Source organism: Anabrus simplex, chromosome 5 (genome assembly GCF_040414725.1).
Source record: "Anabrus simplex isolate iqAnaSimp1 chromosome 5, ASM4041472v1, whole genome shotgun sequence".
Taxonomy (NCBI): Eukaryota; Metazoa; Arthropoda; class Insecta; order Orthoptera; family Tettigoniidae; genus Anabrus; species Anabrus simplex.
This window is the reverse complement of record NC_090269.1, coordinates 373,761,783-373,784,896: the sequence shown is the minus strand read 5'-3', so window position 1 is coordinate 373,784,896 and position 23,114 is coordinate 373,761,783.

Below are 23,114 nucleotides of genomic sequence, written 5' to 3'. Positions count from 1 at the left end.
GAAAATGTTGTTGCCGATGGACTCAGCCGTATGTTTTCTGACGACGTCGAGACCCATGAACCGGTCGACAGTTCATCTCCTTCCGAGTCCATACTATCTGAGGTTAATGCCATCCTTACAGATGCTCCCATGCTCTTTAGGGAAATCGAGAAATACCAACGTGAAAATCCGACGCTGGCTCCGATAATGGAAACCCTTTCTTCTGGGGAACATGTTGTCCCTTATGTTCTGAGGAATGGTGTTCTATGTTGCCCTTCGAGGCATGATAAGATGATGAAAGTTGTTGTTCCAGCGGTTCTTGTACCTATGATCTTCAAGTATTATCATGAGACCCCATTAGGAGGGCATCTTGGTATCTTTAAAACTCGTGAAAAGATTCGTGAAATGTTCATCTGGAAAGGTATGGACGGTGAAATCCGTGAACTAGTGAAGGCTTGTAAATCCTGTTTGCTTAGTAAACCGACCATGTCCACCAAGGTAGGCCTCTTGTCTTCTCAGCAAGCGTCGCGCCCCATGGAACGCCTGTATATTGATTATGTAGGACCCTTCCCCCAGTCAAAGGGTAATGCCAACAAGTTCATCCTTGTGTGTGTAGATGGTTTTACCAGATTTTCTTGGCTATTTCCGACTAAGCTGGCTACCGCTCAGTCCACCATTACTTGCCTAAATTCTATTTTTGCTTCTTTTGGTCCGTGCCAATATATTGTGTCTGATAATGCTAAGGCGTTCACATCAAATCTTTTTCGTAAATTCTGTTTTGACTTATCCATCTCTCATGTAACTACTTCTGCTTATTACCCTCAACCATCTCTGGCTGAACGGGTTAATCGTAATCTGAGGACCGCACTTATTGCCTATCATCATGAAGATCATTCTAGGTGGGACACGTCCCTGCATTGGTTAGCTTTTGCTTTGAATTCGGCGGTTCATGAATCTCATAAGTTCACTCCAGCTTCCTTGATGTTCAAGTTTGTTCCCAACACGCCGCTCTCTAACCTCTGGTCTCTGAGTGACATTCTACCCGAGACAATAGACCCGGATAATATTAAAGATCTTTGGAAGAAGGCTAAAGCCAATCTTAAGGTATCTCATGAAAAGGTTAGGGAAAGGTATGATCGTGGACGGAGACCCACCACTTTGAAGGTAGGTGACCAGGTGATGGTCAAGAACTTTGTTCCCGCGGGCAAGCTTGCCCCCAGATTTCATGGGCCATGCATTATTCTTGATTTCCTTACGCCGGTTACGTTGTTAGTAAGCAATCCAGCCACCGAGAGGATATTTAGGGTTCACCTGTCCCAGGTGAAACCGGTGTAACTTCTGTGTTAACTTGCTTCATATTATTTTGAAAGGATATGAAGGTTATATTTTTTTGTGTTTCACTCTTAAGGCTTTCTGCTCCTTCGATAATATTTCTCTATATTTAAGCATTTTTTGTAAACCTCCCCCGATTTGTTAAGCTGCCATCCTATCCTTGCCACGGCCATTACCACGCTCCCGTCTCCTGCTATACACACTGTGGCTTGATTGTATTAAATGCCATGGACATCTGCACGCCGCTGACCCCTCAACCTCTCCACCAAGCCTGTGCCCTCAAAAAGATGATGGTCCAACACAATTCTGCCGCCTAGCTTTAATGTTTCAGTGCCCCCGCAGCCGCGCGGCGCCGTGCCGCGACTGGGTTCGAGGACGGGCCCCCTCGGCCCCAGCGAGGACGACATGTGCACGGCGAGCCGGAGCTCTCCTCGCGGCCAAGGCTGATGTGCGGCGCACGACCTGCTACTTGCCCGCAGCCTGTGTATGTTCACCGCGGGCGCGGCGTGTTTCAACACCACTGCTCCCCTCATAGTGCGGGCGAGCGGTATCTCAGGGTACTTGAGGGGTCCGAGCGGCCTCCTCTGGACGCAAGCTGCAACGGCCGGTCTGGCCATCCAACTTAATCAACATCAACTACATGGACAGTTACTATAAGAGATGACTACACTTGGGTATTCAACAACAAAATCTGGTGGACTTAGAAAATTTTTCCTCGATTTTAAAACTAAATTCAACTTCTACAAACATAAAAACTTTACTTCTCCAGTTACAACAAAAATTTTGAAACTGAATCAAACCCAATTAAGAAAATCTTATAAATGCTTCTGCAATCAATCTTCATATCCACAGCATAACTTGGACCTTGTTTCAAACAGATTTCATGTGTCACCCCTGGAGGAACTTTTGGGGGGGGGGGAGGTCTGTACCGGGCGGTACACCTCCACGCCGCTAATTTAAAAATTGCGCCTGTTGAAACTCCTCTGCTGGAGGCAGTCTGAACTTTATCTACACTATTAATTCTCTACTTTCTCAGAAGATGTCACCACGTGGGAAATTTTGAATTTTTGAACTGTGTCATTTTTGATGTGTTTTTGTTTCGCTTGAAGTAAGAAGTGTGAACTTTCTCTTCTAGAGGACACTACTGAAGATCAACAATAGTGCAACCTAGTGCGGAGTCAAAGAACTATTTTGTTGGAGAAATTTTTATTTCAAATGTTTGTTCTTTGCTAAATTTCTTTCAGTCATTGGTTAAGTTGGCAATATTAACCCCTTCTTTCCCCTTGTTTTAAATCTAGCCTATCCCGAATTTCTTAAATTAATTTTCCACCAATTATGTGTTTCTTCTTAGTATTGTGTAGGGGGTTTATCGATCAACCAATAAAATCCTCGTGGGAGGGTGTTTTCATTCCCCTAACGCCTAGAATCTTCCGCGAGAGTATTTAAACTGCTGAGTTTAGGGTCTCCGGGCCACTTCTGTTCCATCTTTCAGTGTGTAAAGTACATAGCAGGGGGCGGGAAGCGCCTCTTTCTTCGGCGGCGGTCAACAACAAGGTAATGGCCGATTAATTACTTCTTTCTTTGCTTGCTCAGCAGTTTAACTCTCGGGGCGGGTTCGAAGCGTTCCACCATGTAACCTTTTCCTAAAATGTAACGACTCTTTTCATCTATTCTCTTTTAAAGCTATATACTGGGATAGAGAGTGCTAACCCTCTCGAGCTCCCACTCATATTGTTTTGAGGTGAACTTATTTTTCTCAACCTATTATTCGTTAACGTAAAACAAATTGTTCTCTTCTTAAGTCACCTCTTTAGTATGGGATTAGCCCTTGTATTAACGGCCTAGCGCCATGTAGATCTTAATCAAAGTGTATTAGGAGTGCAAGTTCGCCTCCTCTCAAATTGTTATTTTAGAGGTCATGTAATCAACCTTCTTTTCAATTAATAGACCTCAGTAGGTTGGGTATTTTACCCCTGTGTATATATCCTTAGAGGACAGCTTGAAGGTAGAGTTTGGTGTGGCCTTTGAGAGGCTTAAATTTGAGAGCGAGTGGCTCTTTTGAAAATTGAGTGTTGTATGCCTCGTGGAGGCCTTTCAGTGTAATTTGGAGCAAGGGCTCCTAGGTAATAATGGGGTTTTCTGCCCCTCTGTTATAACTTGTGTTTGGGGTAAAACTGAGCTAATTGCCCAAACATTGTAAAGTCAGGGCGCGAAGCCCAAATCCTGTAAATATTGTAACTACCCTTTTGACTTGCTACTTTGTACCTGCCATGCTTGTTATTTCTTTGTTTTTGAAAAGAAAATATAACCTTGTTAAATTTTAAATTAATTTTACATTGCACCTTGCTTCCGTAGGTTGAGATCCGTTCACGCCCGCACCTTCTTTCACCTCTACCTACCACTAAAACACGGTAACAATAATAATAATAATAATAATAATAATAATAATAATAATAATAATAATAATAATAATAATAATAATAAAGTCTTAAGTTTATCTCAGTAATTTAAGGGAAATGAGCAAGTGTAATTGAAAGCGAAAATTCAAGAGATGATTAATTGTTATTTTTATTCTTTTCAGTCATTAATCAATCAGCACTGATCTTCATTTAGTGCTATCACCCGGATGACAGATACTCTATCAGTTGTTTACCAAGTAGTTTCTTAGATGGTTTTAAAGGTTTGAAAGTTATCGAAGATCTCGATTGGTACATTATTGCTGTCCATAATTCCTCTCCCTATAGACGAATATTTGTCCTATTGTTGTCCTCTTGAATTCCAACTTTATATTCATATCCGGTATTTATTGAAAATCAAATGTGAACTTTGAGGATCTCTTTGTCTGGGATTTGGTACTAACACATGACAGGATAGAGCTGCCATTTAAGCTCATTTTTGAAGTTTTTGGATTTGGTACGTTTTGAAATCAAGCTCCACATATGGATTAAGCTCATTTTTACAGGCAAATGCATTCCCAGGCTCCAATCCTATGTGAAGGGGTGTACACTATTCATTTACTGCGTGTTTCTGAGTTGATGGTAGTGTACTGTGTTGTACGTAAATAATGACCTGTATTGAAAAAAAAAAATGAAAACCTACAACCTGTTTTCCAGTCATTGATCGGGTCAGGGATGTAATGAATGAATCATATATAGGCTATTTTTACGATGGGGTCGCCACTCCCGAAGTGATGTATATGGAAAAGGTCATGGGTTCAATATATTAATGACTGATAGATGCTACGAAATGAGATAGAGAGTGTTGCTGGAATGAAAGATGACAGGGAAAACCTAAGTACCCGGAGAAAACCCTGTCCCGCCTCTGCTTTGTTCAGCACAAATCTCACATGGAATAACCGGGATTTGAACCACGGTATCCAGCGGTGAGAGGTCGACGCGCTGCCGTCTGAGCCACGGAGGCTCTAATGACCGGTATTAAGATTAATAAAAAGACCCAACCTCCGAGCTAGGGCAATTGGCCAGTTACAAATCTGCCGGGAATCGAACTCAAGGTGCTCTGAGCCGATTGTTCAGCTAAGGAGCCGGAATGACAAGATCAAGGCTGAAAACGCATGAGATGAGCCAACATCACCACGAGCGGTGGTTGTTATAATGATTATGGATTTTTTAATGTTGAGAACATTTCTTAGTAGACAAAGTCTGGGTCTCTATACCATGAAAAACGTGAAATTAGGCAGTTTCCTCAATTGTGTCGAACTTTGAAAGGCTAAAGGGCACAAAAAGGTTTCAAACTGTGAGTCTTGAATAGCTCTATCAAACTACAAAAACAAATTTCGAAAATCACTTCCGGCCTAAATGCAGTTCCCGAAAAACAGCCTAAAATAGCTTGTTTATTTAGTCGTTTCCTTTTTTATTCAAATCCTAACCAAATTAACGTATTTACAAAATTCTATCTGTAATGTATTCTTTGGTTCGATGCACTCAGGCGTTTTTTAATTTTTTGAAAAATGCCTGCACCGAATGTAGTTATAAGGGCTTAAGGGAAACTCTGCATTGATTCACATTAGCCGCTCGTACTGGTGCTTAAGTGAAACAATGTATTGACTTACATTAGCGCTCGTAGTGGTGCTTAAGTGAAACAATGCATTGACTCACATTAGCGCTCGTAGTGGTGCTTAAGTGAAACAATGCATTGACTCACATTAGCGCTCGTAGTGGTGCTTAAGTGAAACAATGCATTGACTCACATTAGCGCTCGTAGTGGTGCTTAAGTGAAACAATGCATTGACTCACATTAGCGCTCGTAGTGGTGCTTAAGTGAAACAATGCATTGACTCACATTAGCGCTCGTAGTGACAGAGAAAAAAGGGCAAACTGCTAATCTATTCGACCGGATAACGATGATTAAGAAAAGGATTGTAAATTTTAGGAATAAGTAAAGAATATAATCTCATACTTTATTATATTTTATTTACGTAAAATTCGTAGCTCATATCCCTACAATATTTTCAACATTGAGTTGCTTGCCTGAAGGGTTGGAACTGTAGGTTTTTTACAATCAGCTTTACGTCGCACCGACATAGACAGGTTTTACGGCGACGATGGGATAAAAAAAGGCTAGTTGTTGGAAGGAAACGGCCGTGGCCTAATTAAGATACATCTCCAGAATTTGTCTGGTGTGAAACTGGCAAACCACGGTAATACATCTTCACAGCTGCCGTCAGTGGGGTTCGAACCCACTAAGTCTCAAATACAAGCTCACAGCTGCGCTCCCCTATCCGCACGGCCAATTCGTTCGGTCATAATGATTATGGTTTTAAGGAGAGGTACAATTGGGCAACAATCGCCTCTGAACACTAAAGGGCAAGATGAAGTGTCCCGATTCTTCGGAGTATGAGGGTGTTGGCAAAAGAAGGCCGCAAAGGACGTGAAAATTATATCTACATAATATAGATTCACAAACCTAACACCGTCGGAGTCAGAAGAGAACAAAGGCAATTCGAATGAGGATCCTGACACAAGTGGAAATAATGGACTCAGAGCCCTCACTGGCGAGTCCCTGAGGAATTTCACCTTTTTTGTCGCTTCTTACAGCAGGCAGGGGATACCGTGGATTTAAACTACCACCTCCATCCAGAGAGTATATTCACTACGGTATAGTTGATGTTACCGTGGCAGATACACTAATACAACATTAGCTGGTCCATGTTTCTGAGCTGGGAGAGTAGTCTGACCATCTGTAGGGTTTCACACTCTAATTACAGAACTTGTCCCCCAGCGAGGCTACTGTCCGCCATTTTTTATTGCTGATACTGTCCTCAGGGACCTGCTTTGTGTCCCGGGTATACTAATTTGGAATGTCTCCCACGGGGCACTGTCATTACCTTGTTTTTGTATTTGTTACAGCTGACGCGTGATGGACTCCAGTACTGCCACAAGGATGCCTCTAGCACGAGATTTCTTGTTCTTTTATTGGGAATGACCGACTGCAGTGTGACTGAAGATGCGATACAAAGATAGTCTGGAGTATGCAGATAAATACTTAGAAATATAACGAATATACTGAACTTATCATCCTTGTATTTCAGAATGATCTTCATTTTCATGGTTTAAAAAGAATGTTTTACGAGTTGTTGTACGTCGCACCGACACGGATAGGTCTTACAGCGACGATGGGATAGGAAAGGGCTAGGAGCGGGAAGGAAGCGGCCGTGGCCTTCAATAAGGTACAGCTGCAGCATTTGCCTGGGGTGAAAGTGGGAAACAACCGATAATCGTCTTCAACGCTGCCCATAATGGGGTTCGAACCCTCTAACTCCCGAATGCAAGTTCACAGCTACGCGCTCCTAACTACACAGCCAACTCTCTCGCTCATTTTCATGTGAAGGGCTTTGGAACATCTTGATCACTATCTCCATATAGCCAACTTACAGTAATGTGTATGAAAATTCTCATCTCACCTTCATTGATGCGATGATGCGATGACTGTATTCATGTCGTCAGAATGACAGAGGAGAGTTTTTCAGGATCTAATTAATATTTATTGATATTTATCATTGAAGCCTAGTCCGTTTCCGTAGCGTAACGGTTAGCACTGCTAACTCCCTTCCTCGGTGGTCCGGGTTCGATTCCCGGCACTGTCAGAAATTTAAGAATGGCAGGAGGGCTGGTAAGTGGGTAAAATGGTGCATGCAACTCGCCTCCAGTGGGGATGTGCCTGAAAAAAAGCTGCACCACCTCAGGATGAGGACACGAGTTTACTTTCCTCACTTTATTGTAGCCTACGTCCCGTGATTACCAGAAGATGGAAAATGTCTTGAAACCATTTATCTTCCCGTATGCCTTATTATTGCAACAAAAAGCTGCTGTTAATAATAATAATAATAATAATAATAATAATAATAATAATAATGTCCGCCTCTGTGGTGTAGTGGTTAGTGTGATTACCTGCCACCCCCCGGAAGCCCGGATTCGATTCCCGACACTGCCACGAAATTTGAAAAGAGGTACGAGAGCTGGAACGGGGTCCACTCAGCCTCGGGAGCTCAATTGAGTAGAGGTGGTTTCGATTCCCACCTCAACCATCCTGAAAGTGGTTTTCCGTGGTTTCCCACTTCTCCTCCAGGCAAATGCCGGGATGGTAACTAACTTAAGGCCACGGCCGCTTCCTTCCCTCTTCCTTGCCTATCCTTTCCAATCTTTCCATCCCCCACCAAGTCCCCTGTTCAGCATAGCAGGTGAGGCCGCCTCGATGAGGTACTGGTCAGTCTCCCCAGTTATATTCCTCGACCCAATATTTCACGCTCCAGGACACTGCCCTTGAGGTGGTAGAGGCGGGATCCCTCGATGAGTCCGACGGAAAAACCAACCCTGGAGGGTAAGCAGATTAAGAAATAATAATAATAATAATAATAATAATAATAATAATAATAATAATAATAATAATAATAATAATAATAATAAAAGACCACCATAGAACTAGCGTGTGTAGATCCCAAACGGGATCAGTATGGGCATAGCTTTTCACTTCTATTCGTGCAGTTTAATAGCTGATGATGGTTGTGTAGTTGTAGGCCTACTTCCTCTTAAAGCAATAGTCACCAACACCACCACCACCGCTGATACATTGGTACGTACTGGTAGCTGACGCCTGGAGGTCAAGTCCACAGGAGATTTAGAAATTGTTGACGCGAGAAACGCTGTGCACTAGTGGCGATATGTTATTACGCAGCCAGAACGCCACTAGCTCCATATAAACAGGGGGTTAGTCCACTAAATTACAATCAGATGGACTAATAAATTGATTCCTGGTCTCAACCTCAATGTTTTTGCACTAGTTTATAGCACGTCTCTTCGAAGTAACACGACTGCATAAACTCACTCAAACAGTTATTTTTAATGTGTGGCCTGTGGTGATATTATTTCCTTTCTTGACTCGCGGAGGGAAGGGAGACATCAATTGTAAAACTGCTCAGGGTCTTGATTTTATTACAGTGCTTACATTTCTTTTAAACCAAAAGCAGGTACGTGGATTTTTTAGAGAGAAACCATTAATATGGAGAGTAGTCTGTAGTACAATATTTCTAGAGACAATTGAAGGTTCTATTGTTTCAGTTGCTTTCTTACAATTGAACTGCTACTCATGATAATATGGCTTCCAGTCTAACGCACCTGTAGTCGTTCACTATTCTCTTTTTAAATCCTTCTCTGAGCTCGATATTCGCTAGCTACCACGTTGTTAAGAATTAACATCTATGAAGTATTTATTTTTAAGGTTGAATATTTGCAGTTACCAGGGAGGTGAAATTTACTCTAAGTTGGAACCTTGTATTATATTCCTTTCTATTTGCGCAGATCTTCTATACAGTATAGTACAACTAGACATTTTACAAGTAGAGTTCTGCAGAACGACATGTAGACAGACACGCTTACAAGAAACTACTAGCCTGTCGCAGCTATAGCTGCGAACAAAGACTGAACATGAAACTGATGATAAAGGAAGCGTGAGAAAAGTAACAGAAAATAAATATACTGAACTTCAGAAGACCATTTCTTTACCTTTAAACTTACACTTCCATTGCGAATATAAATATGGAAGTTTTGAACCTAAGCAATTGCCGTATCATAATCTTCTCGTGCATGCTTGTAACAGTCATGAATCGCTTGAATAAAGTAGGCTACAGTTCACTGTACATGACTGCCCTATTCATTGACTGATTTTATTATTTCATTGTACCGAGCTCGATAGCTGCAGTCGCTTAAGTGCGGCCAGTATCCAGTATTCGGGAGATAGTAGGTTCGAACCCCACTGTCGGCAGCCCTGGTTTCCCATTTTCACACCAGGCAAATGCTGTGGCTGTACCTTAATTAAGACCACGGCCGCTTCCTTCCCACTCCTAGCCCTTTCCTGTCCCATCGTCGCCATAAGACGTATAGTGTATGTGTCGGAGCGACATAAAGCAACTGGCAAGAAAAAAAGTATTTCATTGTAAACTATGTTTTTTTGTGAAATACCCTCCAGCTTCGGGGAACTGACGCTCATATGGTTTAGTTAAAATCTTAATCTTGACATCCCTCGCAGCTTTAATTCTACTAAAACCGGGCGAGTTGGCCGTGCGCGTAGAGGCGCGCGGCTGTGAGCTTGCATCCGGGAGATAGTATGTTCGAATCCCACTATCGGCAGCCCTGAAGATGGTTTTCCGTGGTTTCCCATTTTCACACCAGGCAAATGCTGGGGCTGTACCTTAATTAAGGCCACGGCCGCTTCCTTCCAACTCCTAGGCCTTTCCTATCCCATCGTCGCCATAAGACCTATCTGTGGCGGTGCGACGTAAAGCCACTAGCAAAAAAAAAATTCTACTAAATGCCACATATGACCATGGCTGAAAACACACCGGGATAATTAAATAACTATTTTGCCGGAACTTTGACCCTGTACTTTTTTAATGGTCATTGCAAAAGCAACTGGAACTGTTTCCCTTTGAATTTGAAAGATAGGTTAGCCTACTCTTAGTAAACACCAAACCAATTCTAGGTAAATAAATTACCTGATTATTGGAAGCGCCTGTAATTACTTCTAATTTTATAATACATCGCTTATTAGAAGCAACATGGTGCAACAACTTGCACTCTGGTGATAACTTGATTTTACAGAGCCATCTATCGGACTAACATTTTCCTATGCTGGTGTGTACACGGCCGACTTGATGCGTCGCTCTAGCTAGCGCAGCGAGGGATCCAGTCGGTCGTGGTGTGTAAAGTAAAATGAGCCTTGTCGTACCGTACTATAGGAATGTATGTTTGATGTCGTATTTACGCACTCCTACAGTAATGTACTTAAGGTCCATTTTCATTTAAACATTCGCATAGGAAAATGAACACAACGAAAATTGTTCTGATGGAGTGCATATCCATATGTGGGTGGGAGGCGTGATCTGTCTTAAGAGAAATAATGGATAGGAAGATTATTGGCGGATACGAGTTTTTCTAATCAGGCCATCGTTACAAAAGAGCATAATTCCTTCTTGACCACTTAAGATGCGCTAGGCCAGCCCCACTAAATGCAGTAGGCCTACATTCTGTTATTCAGAAGAATTACAACCTGGACAGTACCAAAATGTTGTTACCAGATCTCTTGCAATTGACCGGAAAGAACTATTCTACCACAGCGATCTCTCTAGCAAAAGACGTGAAGTTAATATTTTAATGCGGTTAAATGTGAGAAGTCCACCACTACAATACACAAATAAAATGTGGAATGATAAATGTGCGCCTGCAAAGAGAGATAGAACATGTCCTTTTGATCAATTTGGCTACCTTTGCCCATTTGTTTCACTTGATATCAGACCCCGTAAAGAAACGGGACAAGACTTGGACGTACAGTACATCTTTATTTGGTATTCGTTCTATGGCGACAATACAGCCAGCTGGAGCAGACGGTCTCAATATCGCATTAATGACCCACTCTAGTTTGTATTATCCGAATTACGTTGAAATTCATCATAATTTGTTATTCACAAAGGGAAGCAGTGTTAATATCAATCAGTGATGATAGGACTATGAGGAAATGACATAACAATTAAAAACGACACTAAGACCCATCTTCCAGGCTGAACTAGTACCAAGATGAAGGAAAAAGCGCCTGAAGAAAGAGAAATTGACACAACCTCTCGAGCAGGGCTAAGTGGCTCAGACGGTGAAGGCACTAGCCTTCTGAACCTAACATGGCAGGTTCGAACCTGGCTCAGTCCGGTGATGTTTGAATGTGCTCAAATATGTCAACCTTGTGTCGGCAGATTTACTGGAAGGTAAAAGACATCCTGTGGGACAAAATGACTGCACTTCGGCGTCCTCGAAAACCGTAAAAGTAATCAGTGGAACATAAATTAAGAGTATTACAACTTCTGGAAAGCAGTATCAGAGAGCTCAGTGTTTCTCTCCCCCACTCTCTTCTGTTGATCGTTCTAGCAGAATCAGCGATTCGTGCTCGAGTCTTGAGAGTGGTCTCACTGCAGGCAATTTTTTTATCTTAAAATGAAAACCGCTTCATATCGATTGCTTAGTTCTAATAGGAAAAGTCCTCTCAGTTTTAATTACTGGGGTGAAAGCTCCTTACGGGAATCACTGTAAGTACCTAGGTGTTAATAGGCCTATAAGGAAACATCTTCCTGGAATAATCACATAAACGGTATTGTAAATAAAGTATACAGATCTCTTCACATGATTACGAGGGTATTTAGGGGTTGTAGTAAAGATGTAAGGTCGGTTCGTCCGGAAGTACGTGGGTCCGAATCCCCGTCAGGAAGTCGTAAAATTTAAGAAATGAGATTTCCACTTCCGGAGGTGCATATGGCCCTGAGGTTCACTCAGCCTACACCAAAAATGAGTACCAGGTTAATTCCTGGGGGCAAAGGCGGCCGGGCGTAGAGCTAACAACTCTACCCCATCAAGTGCCGAGGTTACGGATAGTGGAAGCCTTTACATTCCACCCCTCCAAAGGCCTTCGTGGCCTGTACGGAGAAGACTTTGCTTTGCTTTGCTTTGCTTTTTGCTTTTAGTAAAGATGTAAAGGAGAGGTCATGTAAGTCATTGGTAAGACCCCAGCTAGAGTAGGGCCTTTGGTTCCAGTATATGGGACCTTCATCAGGATTACTTGATTCAAGAAATCGAAAAATCCAAAGAAAAGCAGCCCGATTTGTTCTGGGTGATTTCTGACAAAAGAGTAGCGTTACAAAAACGCTGCAAAGTTAGGGCTGGGAAGACTTGTGAGAAATGAGACGAGCTGCTTGACTAAGTGGTATGTTCCGAGCTGTCAGTGGAGAGATGGCGTGGAATGACATCCCCCCCCCCTCATGGCGCTTAACGCCCTTGAAAGGGATTTGGCCTGCCCAGCCCGAAGGCCTGCAGATTACGAGGGGCCGTGTGGTCAGCACGACGCATCCTCTCGGCCGTTATTCTGGGCTTTCGAGACCGGGGCTGCCATCTCACCGTCAGATAGCTCCTCAATTCTAATCACGTAGGCTGAGTGGACTTCAAACCAGCCCTCGGGTCGAGAGAAAAATCCCTGACCTGGCCGGGAATTGAACCCGGGGCCTCTGGGCGAGAGGCAGTGGAATGACATTAGTAGACGAATAAATCTGAGTGATGTTTTTAAACTAGGAAAAAACACAATATGAAGGTGAAGGTGGTGTTCAAGAGGACAAATTGGAGCAAATATTCGTTGATAGTGCACCCAAATTGCCTGTTTCCAAGGGTACAATAGGAAGAGGAGTTAGGGACTGGAATGATTTACCAAGGGAAATGTTCAATAAATTTCCAGATTCCTTGCAATTAAGAAAAGACTATATATAAACAACATATAGAGTATCTGCCACCTGGGCGACTGCCCTAAATGCAGATGTGACTGACTGATTTGTACCGGGAGGTACACCTCTACGCCGCACATTTAAATCTTGCGCCTCAAACTCCTCTTCTGGAGAAATAGTGAACTTGAAACTACACCTACTTCAACCATTACTCAGAAGATGTCACTACAGTAATTGGACGTAATTTTCTTATTTTGAAGTTTTATGCACTGTATGAAATTCTATGTGTTTTGTTTACCAGTCATCAAGAAGTTTGGACCTTCTTCAACAGATGTCTCTGCTAAAAACTATGATCATGCACTCTGGTGCGAAGTGAAATAACTTTTTTGAAGAAGTTTTATATTCATAAGTTTTTTCTTTACTAAATTTCGTTCATTCATTTTTTGGGTTGGCAATATTTATCCTTTCTTTCCGCCAGTTTTGAATTTAGCCAATCACGAATTTCTGTAATTAATTTTTCGCCTATCACAGGCTTCTTCTTCGATTTTGTGTGTAACTTTAAGGCAACCAGTAAAGTGAGAGGGTGTGGCTTGATTATTCATGAAAGGTCTTGAACTTTCCCCGAGGGTTTATAAACTGCGGATTTTCACGTCTCTTGGACAATTGATCGTCATCTAACTTAGTGTGTGTGTCAAGCAGGAGGCGGGAGGCGCCCCTTTCATCAGGCAGCAGTACTCCGACAAGGTATGGCCACTTAACATCTTTATTTCTTGCTATCTCTGCAGTTTAACCCGAGGGAGAGGTCCGAAACCTTAACTGTGTAACCTAACTTTCTGAAAATCTAACTTCTGCCAGCTTATGTAACAACTTCATAAAATCTTTGATTGTAAATCGGGGATAGAGAGTGAGGTATCCTCTCGAGCTCCCCTTCATTTTGGTTTGAGGTGACTACGTTTTGTAACTGGTTTTCTTCCTTTCCGTAATGTCTTAAATTCTTTCTTATACGAGTCACCTCCTTAGTTTGGGAATAGCTCCTGTTTCATCGGCCTAGTGCCCTTGAGGTTTTAGAATTCACATCTAGGAGTGCAAGTATTCGCCTCCTTTCATTTTGTGTTCCGGCCATTTATTTAACTGTTATTTCTTTTACACGAAGGCCCTATAGGTTGGGGGCCGATGACCTTCGATGTTAGGCCCCTTAAAACAACAAGCAAGCAAGCAACCTATAGGTTGGGTACGAGATACCCCTGTTTCAGTTTGTAAGCTGGGCCATGGAAGGCCAAAAAGGTGTAAGATATTTTTGGTGTTGCCTTCAATTGGCTTGAAAACTGAGAGCCCGTTAGCTCTTTTTCAAAGTAAGATTACTGAATGCCTTTTGAAGGCTTGATATTGTGAGTTGGGAGCCAGCGCTCCATGTATTAGGGGATTTCTGCCCTTGTGTAAAATTGTACTCTTTTATAAATTTGACTGAGAGCTCAGGAAATGTAAAGCGAGGGGCTGAAAGCCATGATTATCAAACAGTCACTAAAGTTTGGGTTTTCTTGCTTTGTCTAAACTTTGTCATGGTACCTGATATATCATTGTTATCTTACTAAGTGAGAATTTTGTTAACTTGTTGCTTTTTGAAAATATAACCTTCCATTTCAGTTTAAATTCTTTCTTGATATAGTAGTTAGACCCATTTACCCCGGCACCTTCTTTCACCTCTGCTGGTCCACGGGTATCCCCGTAACATGATTGATTGATTGATTGATTGCTTGATTAATATCACGTATCTAACAAGGCTCTTTCTATCCATTACGCCTCTCCCACCCACATATGGAAAAGCAGTCCATCAGAAAATTTCCGTTGTGTTCATTTTCCTACAGAATGCTGAAGTGTAAAGGAAAATGAACATTACCGTACTGTAATGTAGGAATGTATGTTTGCATACTTCTGCAATATAATGTATTTATAGTTTATTTTCTTTTACTTTTATGCATAGCAAAATGAACGCAAAGACGGATTGCATATAAACTTATTCCTGGGAGGCGTGACCAGTCTTAAGGAAAATGATGGAGAGGAAAGGCATTGTCAGATGCGTGGTATTAGAACTAGGCAATCGATTTTTGCTGTACTCTTGAACTCCAAAGCTTTTTCCAAATATCTGAACGGAATTCGACCTACTCGAATCACCGTGCAATTGATCTTTCCAGCAAAAATATGCATGGAGCAAAGAAGAAATACATTTAAAATTCATAATTATTATTTGTTAAAAAAAGCGTTGAAGTTGTGTGATATGACTCATATGAGCCACCCCATGGCTGTAGAGCAGACTGACAGTTAGCCCCGGGGTGAAGCCTACCTGGCGCCACTGGGAGGAGCAAGTCGGGCAGGCACTCGGCGGTACCTTTACCAGGTTATCGGCCGCAACATCTCTCTATTAATTGATTACACTGTATCATTCTCACTTCTGTACAGCCACTCTGTCACTTAACACTGGCTGTGTCCTTCCTTCGGAATACGATCTATTAAGACAAAGAAATGAAAATGAAAGTGAAAATCATTGGATAACAGTGAATTTCAAGCTATGACCTGGGATTAATTGGACGTTGTGGTGCATCACTTGAGCAAACGCCAAAAAATGATTTCGAGATATTAACTCAAACGCAAAATCCTTTGTAGCAATTCGGTTTTTTTTTTTTTTTTGTTTTTGTTTTGGGAAATGCGAAGTATTATATTCCAAAATGAAGAAGAAAGAAACAGGAATTAGAAAGATGTTTTTGAACGCTTTCGTCTAGAGCGCAGCATAGTATGGAAGTGAAACATGGACGATAACTAACTCAGAAATAAATGTGGTATTGCAGAAGAATGCTGAAGGTGCGGTTAGGGGCGCGCAGCTGTGAGCTTGCATCCGGGAGATAGTGGGTTCGAACCCCACTGTCGGCAGCCCTGAAGATGGTTTTCCGTGCTTTCCCATTTTCACACCAGGCAAATGCTGGGGCTGTACCTTAATTAAGGCCACGGCCGCTTCCTTCCAACTCGTAGGCCTTTCCTATCCTATCGTCGCCATAAGACCTATCTGTGTCGGTGCGACGTAAAGCCGCTAGCAAAAAAAAAAAAAACCAATATTTCTGATTATATTAGACATGCTTGCGAAATTAATAACTGATTCTATAGAAGGCAGTTCGGGTTTAGGAAATGTTATTCCACTGAAGATCAACTTGTAGGATTCCAGCAAGATATAGCAGATATCTTGGATTCAGGAGGTCAAATGGAGTGTATCGCGACTGACATGTCTAAGGTATTTGATAGGGTGGATCATAGGAGACTACTGGCAAAAATGAGTGCAATTGGACTAGACAAAAGAGTGACTGAATGGGTGGCTATAATTCCAGAAAATAGATCTCAGAGAATTAGATTAGGCGAAGCTTTATCTGACGGTGTAATAATTAAGAGGGGAATTCCTTAAGGCAGTATTATTGGACCTATATGTTTTCTTATACATATAAATGAAGTGAGTAAAGAAGTGAAATCACATATAAGGTTTTTCGCGGATAATGTTATTCTGTATAGAGTAATAAATAACTTGCAAGATTGTGAGCAACTGCAAAATGACCTCGATAATATTGTGAGATGGACAGGAGGCAATGGTATGATGATAAACGGGGTTAAAAGTCAGGTCGTGAGTTTCACAAATAGGGAAAGTCCTAACTGTTTTAATGACTGCGTTGATGGGGTGAAAGTTCCTTTTGTGTTAATATTAGGAAAGATCTTCATTGGGGTAAACACATAAATGGGGTTGTAAATAAAGGGTACAGATCTCTGCACATGGTTATGAGGGTGTTTAGGGGTTGTAGTAAGGATGTAAAGGAGAGGGCACATACGTCTCTGGTAAGACCCAAACTAGAGTATGGTTCCAATGTATGGGACCCTCACCAGCATTACTTCATTCGAGAACTGGAAAAAATCCAAAGAAAATTAGCTCGATTTGTTCTGGGTGATTTCCGACAGAGGAGTAGCGTTACAAAAATGTTGCAATGTTTGTACTGGGAAGACTTGGAAGAAAGGAGACGAGCTGCTCGACTAAGCGGTATGTTCCGAAATGTCAGTGATGAGATGGTGTTGAAATGCATTAGTAGACGAATAAGTTTGAGTGGTATCTTTAAAAGTAGGAACGATCACAATAAGGTAAAGTTGGAATTGAAGAGGAGAAATTGGGTTAAATAATAATCGTTTATAGGAAGGGGAGTTAGGGATTGGAATAACTTACCGAGGGAAATGTTCAATAAAATTCTATCTTTGAAATCTTTTAAGAAAAAGTGAGGAAAACAACAGACAAGGAATCTGCCACCTGGGCGACTGGCCTAAGTGCAGATCAGTAGTGATTGATTTTGACTAATTGACCAGGTATGGAACGTCATCTCAATGGAATACGAAAATAATATACTGTACCCCTGAGAAAAAGTGCATTATGGCACAAATATACAATTTTTCGTCGCCATAAGACCTATCTGTGTCGGTGCGACGTAACGCCCCTAGCAAAAAAAAAATATATATATATACAATTTTAGAGGAGAGCTACAACTATATATTTCGGTATTAGTTTCACTAGCCTATTTTTAATGAAAAGCTTCCTAAAGTTCTGTTACATAATGATACAAATAAATTTCGACTCTTTAACACCTACGTTTCAAACATCGATTATTATTTCTTCAATGTATATTTGAAGTATATTGGACCTAGCGCCTTTTACCTCAATCTGGCCATGTAGGTGATAGTGTTTTGTACCAATGGAAAGAGCGTAGATGGTAAAACCTCTGTTTCCTAAAAATAATTGGAAATAGTGCCAATTACATTCTATGTACAGATATTATCTACATACGAACAGCATACTTAATGCAGACATTGGTAAAATACTCAGATTTTTTAACTTCCTTATTTCTTTACAAATTTTATATCCGGAGGACGTAATACGGCTGGTTGTAAAGGAATGACCTCAGTCTCAAAATTCTTATCTTAGTTTGTTGCATTGGAAAACACATCAGCTCTTATTTGATTGCATGATTCAAATTCCATACACAGATTTTCAAAACATAAAATTGTATATTTTGTGAAGTAAACAACGTAGAGCAATAATCGTCTTAAAATGTTTGCCTTAGCTTGTATAATTGCAATCAAATAAGTAATCACTTAGCCTAATAAGTTTCAGCCAACAGGTTTATATTCAGAAACATACAAGAGGTCTTAAGCTTTTATTAAGCACTCTACATTGCATCGATCTATATAGAACTGAAAATTAAAAATTAAAATTCTGAGGTCATGAACTCCCTGAAGAGGTTGAAAGCGTCTAGACAGAAAATGACTGAACATCGCGTGGATGAGTGAGATGGGGTTGAGATCTGGTTAACGATGCTGTTAAGGGCTGCGTGCTTTACTGGAATACCTCTGACAGTTTTACAACCAAGACTTCCGCTGTTATTAGTACAAGAGGTTGGGTAAACAGCTGAGGGCTGCTGATTCAGACCTACCACAGAACAACACGGAAAGTGCCATAAACAAATGAGCATTGGATTGTAAAGTTTAGGTAGGAAATTAACATACCTTGTGCTATAAATAATTTTATCAGTTCGCTGGATTTCCAGAACCCTATACGGAGTGTAGGAAAAAATCCGTTCAGTAATAAGGGGCTGTGAAAACGGGATCAAGGCAAATACGGTGAAACAAAGAGTACTGAGTGTCACCAAAAAACTGCCACTGCCCCCACAATGGATGAAGCAAGATGGAGCTACAGTGCGCACGTAAAAGGTCCGCATCAATGGCACGCCCGATAAACCAAGCGGTTATTTGAGAAAACACATGTCTATTTTCGAACAAAATAAATTTAATGCATTTATGTTAAAATTGTTTATATTTCCACCTTCCAAGGAAACAGCATACATGTTCGCCTAATTATAAGGGTTTTACTGGGACCTTGAAAATTTCCTCCTGGCCTACTATTAAGAGGAACATTTCTGAGAAACTTGAATAGCAGCCATGACAAGATTTTCTCTTGGCGTAATTATTAACAGGGAGGATGTCCCTGAATAACTAATAAGTGATGTTTAGACGGTCAATGTTAGAAAATATTCTGAATTTTGACTTTAGACTAATAGCCTAAAGTTGTGTGGATGGAAATTTAAAGAAGAAAATTACATAATTAAAGTGTGATATGTAGTGTGCTTAAACGTCGGTAAGAATTAAATGACCTCGTTTTGTTGTGTTTTTGGTATCAAGAGTTTATTTATTTTAGAAATAGAACTTATTTTTTCAAACATGAGCAGAATATTACTAATTTGATAAATAATTGGTACGAAAACCAGACACAAATCCAAAACATCAGAAGCTGTAGGCAGTTTGTTTCCACTTTCCTCAAAACTAGTAGTAGTGGACATGTGTGCTTTATGAAATAACCCATTCAAATACTGGGGCGGCGTGCGCTTGCCCATAACGAGACAGCCCGAGACATTATCGTAGTGTTCATTTTGCAACGAACTACAAAGATTTCGCGATCGCCTGAAATTTTCTCTGGAAAATATTTTCCAGCGTTCTCAACAGATGACAGGAAGGTTTTCTGCTATATTCATGAAGTATTCGGCTAAAATATGCCCTATCTTCTCTCCGTTACATACAGTCTTTGACTAGCTGACAAGGTAAACAGAACTGGAGAGCGCGAAATGCAAGAGATGTGTGACTGAAAACAATACTAAAATTACTAGGAGATCCAGATTCGAAATTCTCTTATTATTTATAATATTGATTCGAATGATTCTTCAGATAGTGACCTTGTTGGTATTTCTAGTGAAAGTGAAGAAGATACGGCGTCGGAAGCAATGTTGATGGCAGAAGGTGTACTCGAGCAAAAAATACAAGCCTGGAAATACAGCACCATCTAATACAATTCCATTTATAGCAAATCGAGGTGTAAGGGTTGGATTATTACCTGAGCTGAATACGATTGATTGTAATAAAGTATTGGAAATTTGGCAACGGTCAACACCAATACTGAGCCCATAATTCTACGGTGATAAATAACTGCAGATATTTATTTCAGCTACAAATAACTTTATTTGAGAGTAGCCATGTTTTATTTCGAGAGTCTCACCCTCCGTGGGAACAGAACTCACCGTAGCGAGCGAGCCACCCGCTCGTGAAATGCGGTTCATTTTGAGTACTGACTAATTTAACAATTTCACAACGAGAGATTTTGGTGACATGGTTAATCCAGAAATAAAGGACAGAAATTATTAATAAACATTAAATGAAGACAGAATACACAGGGTGAATTTAAATGCAATTAAGCCTGGGGAGAAGGTGGAGTCCGTACTGGCGGATTTGCGACACGTGCCAAGGCCATATCCTAAGAAAGCCCGCGAAGTTACATGTCAGAAATAAATTTATTACGCCCGTTGCAAGTATGGGAAAAATATATAAATAACACCATAGTGAATTATAATTCTGTCTGAATTTGTGGAATAAATTTCAGGAAGATTGGTCCAGCGGATGTGGAATTAGAAGATTGCACCACCAAGCTTCATAATCAGGGTAGCGTTCTCTCAGAGGGTATAAAAGGAATCCCCTCCACCTACGTTTACACATTCTATCTGAAGGTCTGGGCGGTGAAACCCACGTCGCTCCTCTACAAGTAAGTGTGGGATTTGTTTCTTAAAAGTAACTTATGTTATATATTAGTGGGAATGGTTCAAGTAGAGTATTTAATTGAAGGTGAAAGAAATTTTCCTGAGTTTCCGCCGACAAAAACCGTGAAGGTATATATATCTACTTAAAAAATGTAGCTGATTTCATTTATTACATTGTGTGTTTGAAATTGTCAAAGGAGGCTTGGAGGCTAGTCAGAGGCAGTTCTGATTTTGTTATCTTCTGAAACACCTGGACTATTATTAGGGTGAACGACAACAGAGTCCACGGAGATAGTTCACAGTTGCTAGTTGCTTTACGTCGCACCGACACAGATAGGTTTTATGGCCACGATGGGACAGGGAAGGGCTAGGAGTGGGAAGGAAGCGTCCGTGGCCTTAATTAAGGTACCATCGTCGCCATAAGACCTATCTGTGTCGGTGCGACGTAAAGCCCCTAGCAAAAAAAAAAAAAAAAAAAAAATTAAGGTACAGCCCCAGCATTTTCCTGGTGTAAAAATGGGAAACCACGGAAAACCATTTTCAGGGCTGCCGACAGTGGGATTCGAACCTACTATCTCCCGAATACTGGATACTGGCCGCACTTAAGCGACTGCAGCTATCGAGCTCGGTGTTCACAGTTGCCAGCAGAGAGGAAAGTACGTTCGCATGCTAAAAGAGCGAGGAACGTGCGTCATTCGTGTTGTTCTTAATTATAGCGAGTGTAAAAATCTGTGTATTATTAAGTAATCTATAAGAAGATGATGTATTCTACAGTCATGAGTGGCTGAATCTGAGGTCATCTGACTAAAATGTAGCCAGAAATTCCAAGATGACTACATTGCAGGTCTGCCTATATTTTGTATTAATGTTGTAGATAGAATTTGTTTGTCCCAGTAAAATTTTCCAGTGCGTGTGTCGAATTAGTATTTAAAAATGATCAGGCGAAAGTGTTATATTTCTTGTCGTCGTGTGGAACTCTTCAGGGCGGTAAAAATCATGCTGAGAAACTGTAAAATGCGAAGTTTAAATAGTGTGCTAAAATTCTTTGAGATATTGCTCAAACTGATTAAAGGAAGGTGATAACGATAATGCAGTCGTGGTGAGTACAATAATTTCGAATATCCTATGAGTTCATAAAAATTAACTGAAATAATAATAATAATAATAATAATAATAATAATAATAATAATAATAATAATAATAATTACAGCAGGATAAAACGTTCTATGATAAAACATGTATTTCACAGAAATGTCGAGCAAGATTTGCGTTCCTTTTCGAAATCGAAGTTATATTTATTCGTGGGAAGTTAATTTTTGTGACATCGTGTATTTTGTAATATAGGAAATCAAGGTACCGGTATATTATTTTGTCCTTGACGTCCAAAAGTTGTAAAGTAATGAATGAAAAGATACTTATAACATTGTTCGTCATGGGAGTATCAAGGTTTGAAAAGTTTTGAAACAGGAAGAAATGGATTGTGTCGGAATTATATGTTGAGAGAATAGCTGTGTAGACGTTGAAGGCATAGGAAGCCTGTATTTCATGAGTAATGCTGCCGTGATGATAGGCGATGGAGAAGAATTTTTGAGACAGGCAATATTTGTCGATGGCGAAGAATTTTTGAGACAGGCTGTATATTAAATGTGATATTTTTAAGATAGGCTGTATATTAAATGTGATATTTCTAAGGCAGGCTGTATATGAGGTTTCGTTAGCAATTCGGAACAGCTGACTGGTTGGATGATAGTCAGATTCGAACTGAGTGCGTTGTAACGCCAATTATGATTTGAAGTCGAGAATTTCCCCATGATAAACAATTTCTGTAGGAGATTGTAGCTCTTGGCAGTTAAGTCTAAATGACGTTTTATGTAAAGTCAGCATAGTGCGTGTTATTGTAAGCGACCTCAAGAATAGAAGGGCATTCTGAAAACACGGTTGGTGTTATTTAATTGTTGTAACAAATTTCCATTCAGTATATTTTTTATTACGAGACGAGATTATCATTAAATCGGAAACATTGCGGGATGAGATATTGGATGTTATTAAAGTGATAGTTTGACTGTTTAGATTCAATGATTTTCGCTTCGCTGGATATTTCGTGGATAGAGCTGTTTGGAACAGTGAGATGGTAGGCGATTTTTGGGCCTCACACAAGAATTACAGCGTGGATTTTGCGGTGGTGATGATTATTGTTTTAGCGATATTCACGTAATGTTAGACGTGTGCTGAAATTTATTATTATTTTTCCAAACTTCACTGCGTGTGTCGAGATCGTGTTTGAGTCGTGTATTGAGTAGCCGCGTGTTATTAAATTTTCAATTTCACGTTTTATTGACGAGATTGGATTTTGTTGCAGTTCCAGACTTGCGTTCATTCTGTGG